At 38.1% G+C, this 9811-nt stretch overlaps 1 pseudogene; it reads right to left on the bottom strand.

Moving 5' to 3' along the window:
* Positions 1–501: 501 nt before the first annotated feature.
* Positions 502–1438, bottom strand: LOC118983203 (casein kinase I-like; annotated as a pseudogene).
* Between the last annotated feature and the right edge of the window lie 8373 nt (positions 1439–9811).

The following is a 9811-nucleotide window of genomic DNA, read 5'->3' as shown; positions in this document are numbered from 1 at the left end:
AACACTCCAAAACTATCACTAACAACACCACACAAGAGAATTAGGGGATAATGAACCCGAATCTCAAGAGTCCAGATCAGGTCTGAGTCCAGGAGGCTGCTGGACCAATTTACGTGTGTCAAGCATTTAGTTAACTTCTCCACTTGAAAGAAATGCAATGGAAACTGAACACCATGTTTCACTGTTAAAATTCAGATTTATAGTGGCCACTATGTGGGACACAGCATCACCAATGCGGCTCAGAGCCAGTTTATACTGAAATTAAGCTATTTACACCAAGTAAATGGTTGTCCACACCACCAGCTAGTGTACATATGAATTAACTTTTCTAGATTTGGGGAGAAACAAATGCCTATTCTATCCCCTGCACTGTTTCTTTTGTTCATCGATTCATGCTTAGAAACCTGTGGGGCCTGGGCCCTGCTGAGCCTGAGCACTTGAAGAGGCTGACTTGTGCTTTCTGCTTTGACACAGTTGCATCTATGTTAAATGTGCAGTCACTCAGTGGTTCAAGGTCCTGAGAAGAATGTGGAATAGCTGTCTCAGATGCATGGACTTGGGGGTTTCCTGAAAGTGCAGCCCAGGACAAGAGTTTAACTACAAGGCAAATTCGGTAGGAAACCCCTACGTAAAACTTCAACAGGAGTGGACGTCTTCTTTTCTTCGTTTCACTAATCTTTCCACATGTCTGTTTCTTTGTTGTGGCCTTTAGTCCTTCCCATGGCAGGTTGGTTTTATCAAAACGCACCAAACTATATCCTAATGATTTCATGTCATCTCTAAGACTGTTCAATAGCAAGAAGTGCATCGATGCTAGCATACCGGGCAGTACCAGTGAGATTTTTATCTTCTCCGTGTGGTATTTGTTGCTTTGTCCTGTTGTCTCTGTATTTTTTGGGCAAATCAAAATCAATAAGGAGTAAGTTATCATTGCCATGCCCAATACCCATTAGGAAGTTCTCTGGTTTAATGCCTCTGTGTGTACAATTCTCTGTATGCATATCTTCAATTCTACTCATCATCTGCTCAGCTAACCTAAGAACAGTTTTCACTGTGGAGCTTCTGGAACAGAAATTGAAGAGGTCTTGGAGGCTGGGTCCAAGAAGATCCAGGACTAACACACTGTGTTCTGTTTCTTGCCCGCCCCGCGGACGTGGGGGATGCCAACGCCAGCCTGAAGACTCAGTGAGTTTGCTCTGGTAGAGCAGCCGGGATGCCTGGCCTCCTGAGATTCTAGGTCCGTGGTCACTTCCTCACCATTGGTGATGCTGAGCACCAGATATGTGTCCGGGAAGAAGCCAGACCCGATCTTTGCTTCTCTCCAATAATGACTCTGGCCTGGGTGCCACCCTTGGCCTAGACACAAAGCTGGGGCCAAGCCCAACACATCTCTGAGGGTAGAGGCCTCTGGGCTGGTCTGTGGAGCCGCGTGTAGCATGAAATGGAAAACAAATCGCTTTTTGGCGTCGCAGGGCACAGACCTCCAAGGGGACCTGGTTGCCGAGGCTCAGTCCTATTTCTTTTCACCGGGCTGCAGTTTGCAAGCGATTCCTGCCATTCCCAGGCTGAGCCACTGGTTTGGGGGCCCTCGCAGGGTGGGTGAGGTGAGTTGGGGCAGTAACATTGCTGCCACCACTGCCACCTGCGGCCCAGAGGCACCCTTCTCACTCCACGGACACCATCATCCTGTTACTCCGGCTGCAACCAACGCCAAAGGCCTGCAGGCACCGCTTCTTCTCTCGAAGAGCACTCTGGGAACAGGGTCTGGGCACCAGCCCCGAGAGGGGGCGAAGCCACACCTGGGAGAGAGTCTGGGGGCGCAGGTAAGTGCCTCACACGTACTCTTCGTTTTTCTGCAGGTGAACTGGTTGAATGTCAGTGTTTTCAATTTCTGGAAAGGGACAATTCAGAGAGGTAAATGCTTCTTTATCGTGAGAATTCTGGCCTTTTGTTCTGTCCTCCATTTTCTTCACGTAACAATCAGGTATTTTGTTGTTGTTGTTTTTTAAAACAAAGAATGTTCCCTATGTTTCTCTGTGTGAACCTTCAACTCTCTCCCGATCAAAGCACTGAGAGCCACACCCTAAAGGCAGCTGAATAAAGTCATAACATCTCACCATGGACTCCTCGTATAATTCTGACCTAGGAAGTGGGAGAGGTCAAGTCACAAAGCCGCCACCAACGGGTGCCAGAGAAGTGTCAGCTGGCCTGATCATACCGTGTTTTACTAACGTGTGTTAACCATTGAGGATATATTCATCAGCACTGAAGAGAAAGGGACGACTTACAGAAGCTTGGCTATTTTGTATTTCAGTGCTGTTTATCTGCAATAATATCCCCAACTGATTTCAGTAGCGTCTCTACACATTTGTGTCAGTAAATCGGAAATTGCAACAGTGCCATCCATTGCCTTCCATTTTTCTTGGATTCATACTCCTTTATTATTTTGAAGTTAAAATATTTTTTTGCTTTTAAATTTTTTATACACTCATTTGTTATATTTAAAGATATCTCAGATACTAAAATCTTTGGATATAACTATTAGTCAAATGATGCACCTGCCAGCAAAGAGTTTTAATATAATCAAGTAATCCACAGACAGTGTAAATGCTACATGAAAATGCAATTGTGCCAAATAGCATCTTTTTAATGATTTCTGTCAGGTGTGACCCTTTGTACAGCATGTCTAAACATTTACCTAATTAGCTTATGTCAGATTTAAAAAATGAAATGAAATTTCTAAAGCATTATTGTTGATCTAAACATAATAGTGGATTTAACTCCCTGAAAGCGCCTTCAGTTTTTAAAATGTGCTGAAATGCACCTATTTAATAAGTCACTCAAACTCCCTAGCCCCACCTTCACTACCTGAAAAAATATAGGGAACAAATTATTGAACAATCTCCAGGACAGTCTCGTGTATTTCTTGTGAATAGTTGCTTCCAAGCTCCTATTGTTTGCCATGTCCACAGACAGGACTCAGTTAATGAAATGGCTAATTAGATTTCTGTCATCCTGTAGTCATTGTGTTTGAGGTGACATTTTGTCAGTAGTTCTCTTGTGGCTCCCTCAGTGTGACAGGAAACATTTTCCCTTAGCCAACTTGGCTCTTGTTAGTTTGCTGGATTGGCAGTCCCCTCTATCGGTGTAAGGGAATCATTGCCCTCCCAACTGCAGCTCTGCCCCTCAGCATTTAAACAGAAAAAACTAGGAAAGTGATCATCTGATTAGTCAACCAGGCCCATGTTCAAAATTCTTTTTGGAAATCAAATAATAGAATTGGATTGAGTCCACAGTGAAAGAATGATTTAGGTATTATTATATACCGTAGTACCTATTCATTGACCAGAAGAATGTGGAAGGATTTGAAGTTCTAAATTCTTGTTCTTATATCTGTAAGAACTAAAGTCTTGAAAAATTGGGAGCAAGGGTGCTGTTTTAGGTAGCTTTCTTAGAACCTAACAACTGTATTATAGCCAAGAAGTGAAAGATTATGACTAAAGTCACAATTCAAGGGACTTGAATCAAATACAAGGTATTTAAAATACTGGAATGATAATAGTGCTATTTAGAATTTGATTATTGTTTTATATAAAAATAAAATGGATTTTATACATTTAAATTTTAATTTGTGTGTTTATTTTTGGACAAATTCTAAATTACATTTGAGTCAGTGCAGAAAATCAGTATTAATCACTTTGAGAGTCATCTCCACACCTTTTCAGGAGATTGTATCTAAGTTTATGTTTTTTAACTTGACTGGGAGGGAAAGTTGGATGTAATTCTCAAAGGCAGCAATCGCTTAAGCTTCTACTAAAATATCTTCAATCCACCAGACCCAGGCCTTTGTCCACACAGGTCCCACCAGGGATACTCCTTAGGTCCAAGAATGACTTCTGCTACTTCAGTGCTGTTGAGGTTCATGGGATTCATCTACTTATCCTCAGATCAATCATAGAGAATACCTTCAATTCGATGAAACCGTATGTAACTAGATACAAAATAGAGTGCTTTGTCATCCCAGATGTTTCCGTTCATTTGCACAGCATTGTTGTACACTGAAGGCAGAATTCCCCTTCCATCTTAAACTTATATGGAGTTAGGCCAATTCTTCACCACGATACCCAGAATACCTTCTGTCTTGCAGTTACCTTGCATACATGCTCATCACATCTACTTAGTCTCTATTCCCATCTCTTGTTTACACCTAGCAAATGCTTATGTTCTAGCCTGAACGTAGAGGTAAGGTGATGGACAGAAACGAAGCTTTGGTACCTTCCTAATATTACTTGGGTCTTCTCCAACGCTTTTCATTCCCCAAAGGTCCTTGGAAAGAAAAGCCAGCAACAAACATTTTCCTCTTCCTTTATGCGATGCCACAGTCATTCCTGATGCATCAAGTGCAAAAGCTGCGAGGTATGAGGAAAGGGAAAAATAAGGGAAATCGTGGAAATGATGATGAGAATGGCAAAAGTCCCCCCTGATTTGTGTGTGTGTGTGGCCAGAACAAAGTTGTGTGACAACTTTGTGTCACCTTGGATGGATCAAACTTGTTCCCCCAGAATTCCCTTCCTTGTGTGTTTCTGGAAAGACTTGAATATAGGAGAGATTGCCTCACAATGGTTAGAGGAAGGAAAGGAAGAAGCAGATATTTTATATTATACACACGCCTTTTCCCCCTGATGCAATCAAACACTAGTCTAGGTGTTGCTGTTTAGAAATGTTGCAGATCTAATAAAATCTAATGTCAATTGACATTAAATTTGAGAGATTACCCTGATTGGGCACGTGTGCATGACTTACTAAGTAGTTTTTAAAAGAGGATAGTAGGCATTCCCTAGGAGGAGAAAGAGACTCCCACTTATGAAGCAGCATTGATTATATGTATAGTGAATATATATTGGCTATACACATACACATAGGGTCCAGCAGAAGTAACACGTGCTTGAGTGTGTTTGGTAGGGGAATGATATGGGTATAATAATTTATAGTTTTAATTTGAACATTTCACCTAAAACATCATATGTGTGCTTGAGTGTGATATTGTTACGTTACAGAATTACATGCTTATGATTTTGTAATAAAATATTTTGGAATAAAAAGGGTGTTATCTGTGCCAGACACCGTGTGTGCGTACACATACTGATTATGCTTCTCTTGTTGGGCCCCAACAAATACAACCTGTTCAATAAACACATTTGTAATCCATCCAATTGGTTTCAGCCCCTCACTTCCAAATGTCAGCAAATCAGCAATTAACTAGCTCTAAAAAATACTCTTTTCAATGCTAGCTAGTCAACAATAGCCTTATTCTAAGAACCACAAATATTCAGGTTATGCCTACCTGGTTATACATTTAGAAGTAAAGTTAGCAAATCTCTAACACCATGCTTCCCTGAATCCTTATATAAGATCAATAGTCTGATCTCCTCAGAGAAACTGTGCCTGACCCTCATAGCTCTCCCTTATTATAGTGAACAATAACATCAGCTTTATCTTTCTATTTCACATATGAAGTAATGATTACATCATCCTTCAAAACCCACTACACACATGCATTATGATTTTCCAAAGAAACAGAGCCAGAGATATAGCTATTTATTTTTATATGAATAATTATATATGCATATATCTCCTAAGATATATCTTGCTTTCACACTCATTACTTTCCCTTAGTCTCCATTTCCATCTCCAGTTTACTCTCCGTAAATGGTCTACATTCTAGCCTGAAGGTAGAGTAATTGGAGTGATAAAGTCTTCATCATACGAATGATATCTTCCCTAATATGACTTGTGCCTTTCGTGATGCTTTGCATTCTCCAGAGGACCTTTGTTGAGCTTATCCTTTGGCAAGCATTGACATAGGACACAAATATCTCCATTTTTTTACACATTCAGAGAGTTTTATGCACATAGCTCTTCCCCAAATTTCTCTACTACCTATTTTCCACTCATGTTCTAGCCAAGTCCCTGGCCATCAGCCCTACGATTGACTACAGCCTGAATCAGTACTAATTAATTACATGTCTCGCCATTTTACCTTCTAAGAAAAGTGAACAACCAGGTGTTCTGTCTACTGTGAGAAGTTCCCGTCATCACTGGCCTTCAGGAATGCTCCAGAGAGGGACTGCAGTGCTGTGCCTGTCCACTTTTAGGAGGAACCTGCATATCCCGCAGGGCCCTCTGCAAATGTGGCCTTCTTTTCCTCTGTCAAATGATCAGAGGGAATTTCCCATGAGACCACAGGCACAGGCTGGGAGAGAAAAGCAGGATGAGGGCCATGGACATTTGGGCCACTTCTTCATGTAACTAACTTGCCCTCCGAGTCTGCTCAGGCCTGTTCATTATGGAGGTCAATGAGTACCATAGTCTGCTCTATGGAAGCTGGAAATCCAGTGGTATAATTCATTCTGAGTCCAAAGGCCTGGGGACCATGGGAGCCCAATAGTGGAAGATCCAGGTTCAAGGTGAAGACCTAAGAACCAGGAGCAATGATGTCCCAGAGCAGAAGATCGATGTCTCAGCTCATGCGGAAAGCAAATAATGCTCTTCATCCCCCTTATTTTTTATTCAGTCAACCAACTCAAATGCTAATCCCTCCCAGAAACGTCCTCACAGACATACCCAGAAATAATGTTTTACTTAGTCAGTCCAGTGGATGCACAAAGTTAAACATCACAAAATATAAAAATATTTTCAAAATCCAGCCAGTTCTGATCTGCACGGATAGCCCAAGACAGCTTCACATTACCTACCTAGATTGCATACTACTTCATTAGATGCCCATAAATGTTCTATGTTTTTTACATTATTAAATTTTAACTTTATTTACCTATTTTAAGACTTTTTAAAAGGAATTCATTTGAAACAAAATCTACATTTGATTAAGCAGATTCACAGAAAATATTTGGCCATTGATGTCTCCTCATATAGCCACTCACATAAATATCTTTTTGGAGATGCCTTAGAAAAGTGTAGAACTAAACAATGAAGGAAATGATCCATGCACGTGGACTTAGTAAAATGTCAAAAACAATCACCCAATAAATAATAATAATAATTATTTTTCTTAATGAGAATGATTTTAATGAAGCAAACTACTATATATCAACTTTTGTCAGAAAATTCATTGAGAACATTCCCTTCCACAGTAACAAGAAGAAAGAAAGAAAAGGAATAAACATGTTTAAAAATGAACTTACTTATCTTAAGAAGGTTGTCAAAAATAGCTTTAAATTCCAAATAGAATTGTCAACTTGGCAATGAGGGAAATGTACCCATTTACTTCCTACAAAAGTAAATATAATGTGGGAGACACTTCAGAAAATCACTACAAAATTCTAGTTCACCATTTTACAATCACTTTTCAAACCACAATCACACTTAAGGAGAGTAAAGTGTGAAGAAGGTAAATGACTTCAATTAAGATTCATCAATATTTTATTCAAGTTCAGTAGTCAACAGTGTCATTTTGATCTATTTAGTCTCTGGTTCATTTGTAATGTTTCTGAATATGTATATTGAATATACCTGCAAATAGCACAAAACAAAAGCTAATTTAGTATCTAAAGAAGAGGCAAATTTTTTAAATGCCCAATGAAATCATTCAATGTTTCAATGTGTCTGCAATCATAATAGTCTCAATTAACATTATGTAGCATGTGAATAATAAAGCTACCTTACCATTTGACTTTCTTTGCCATAGAAACCTTGTTCCTGTTCGGCTTACTCCCACGACATTGGGGAAAATACTACTTGAAAATAAATAGTGTGTCCTTTAAACCTCTATTGTGCAATTTAGGATAAGGAAATAAGAACTTATCTCAAAAAACATTAATGGGTCTCTACTAGATTTTATTTCAGATAAATTCCCATTACTTGCCAAGAGTTTTCTGATTTCTCTCAGGATAGTTTTAAAAAACATGATTATCTTTTTTCTTTGTGACAGATTCATCTGTCAAACAGTAACCCCAATGACGGCATGTACATTGAACACCTTAAAAACAGATCAGAAGTCAAAGCACAAGCAATACTTTTTTTTTTTTCAAACTGGGTTTCTTTTAACTACTGTATCTTCCTCCCTTGATGTTGTGGCTTTTATAGAACTTTATAAAAGTAAATAATTGATCTTATACTTTCTGAAATTTCTTAAGAGCATCAGTCTCTTCTTTGGGCTCACTCATAAGGAAGGAGGTGGGAAAATATGCTAATGCGAGAAGTTAGTCACACAATTTTTGCCCTAAAAATGGAAAAGCTTCAGGTGTGGCCACTTTTATTATTTAAATACTCAGGGTATAAATGGAAAATTGTAATCTTCTATTCCACTGGTCCAGAACCAGATGAAGATTTAAAATAAGAGAGAATAAAAGAACACAATAGATTAATAGAGAAAGAATGAACAACTGTACTTGTTATTAAAGTAACATGGAACTCATTCTGTTCACCCTTTTGTGTGTGTGTGTCCTCTACCCAAAATCTTTTACATAAGTGTTGTATTTGGCTTATTGGAATTAACAGAAACTATGGGACAATACAAAGCTGAATTTAAACATAGTTTAGCTCAATACTAGGCATAATTAGCCCCTGAAAGGCAAGATTTTCTCATCTGCAAAATGAATATGATGAAGGCTATTAAAATTACATAAGATCAGCTTAAAATTCCTAGAAAAAGATTAATGGAACAGAGTAAAAAGCCTCAATATAGAGCCTTATAATATAGTTACCTGATCTTTATCAATGAAGTAAGAGCAACAGAAAACAGGGCAAAAGTAGGATTACAGTTGTTTGCATAGAAAATAATACAATAATTAATAAAGCAAGAATAAAACTTGTTTTCCATACTCACAACTGTAAATGTACTTTTGCCTCACCCTAAATAATGAAGAAAAGATAGCCTTTTCAACAAATGATGCTAGAAAAACTGGACATGAACATGCAAAAAATATAAATAAATCTAGACACAGACTTTTCTTAAAATCAATTCAAAATGGATTGTATACCTAAATGTAAAAATCAAAACTATAAGAATTTTACAAGATAACAAAAATATATAGATGACCTTGGTTTTGGCAATGAATTTTTAGATACCACATCAAAGGCACAATCTTTGAAATAAATAATTGAATACCTGGACTTCATTAAAATTAAGAACTTCTGTTCTGCAAAAGACACTGTCAAGAAAATGAAAAGATAAGGCAAAGACTGGGAAAAAATATTTGCAAGAGACTTAGCTATAAAGAATAAAGAAATCTTTACAATAATCGATTTAAAAAATAAGCAAATCATCCGAATAGACATTTCACCAAAGATACACTAATGACAAATAAGCATATGAAAAAATATTCTACATCATACATCAATAAAAAATTGAAAATTAAAAAAAAACAAATACTACTACACACCTAGTGGAATGGCCAAAATACAAAACAGTGACATCAATCACAGATGAGGATGTGGAACAAAAAGAGTCTCATTCACTGCTCATTGAATACAAAATGGTACAGCAATTTTGGAAGACAGTTTAGTAGTTTCCTACAGAAGGAAACACACTTTTACCAAATAATATAGCAATAACACTTCTTGGAAGTTATCCAAATGAGCTGAAAATGTATGTCCACACAAAAACCTACACACAAATGTATATAGCACCTTTATTTATACTTACCAAGACTTACAATCCACCAAGATACCCTTCAGTTTGTGAATGCATAAATAAACTGTGGCCCATTGAGAGCATGGAATAGTATAGAGCGTTAAAAAGCAATGCGTTATGAAACCAATGAAAAATACGAAGAAACTTTAATGCATATTG

This window comes from Sturnira hondurensis, unplaced genomic scaffold (assembly GCF_014824575.4).
Source record: "Sturnira hondurensis isolate 20B ecotype Veracruz unplaced genomic scaffold, ASM1482457v3 Scaffold0002638, whole genome shotgun sequence".
Classification (NCBI taxonomy): Eukaryota; Metazoa; Chordata; class Mammalia; order Chiroptera; family Phyllostomidae; genus Sturnira; species Sturnira hondurensis.
Note: the sequence above shows the minus strand (reverse complement) of the source record. Positions and strands in the feature narration are given on the sequence as shown.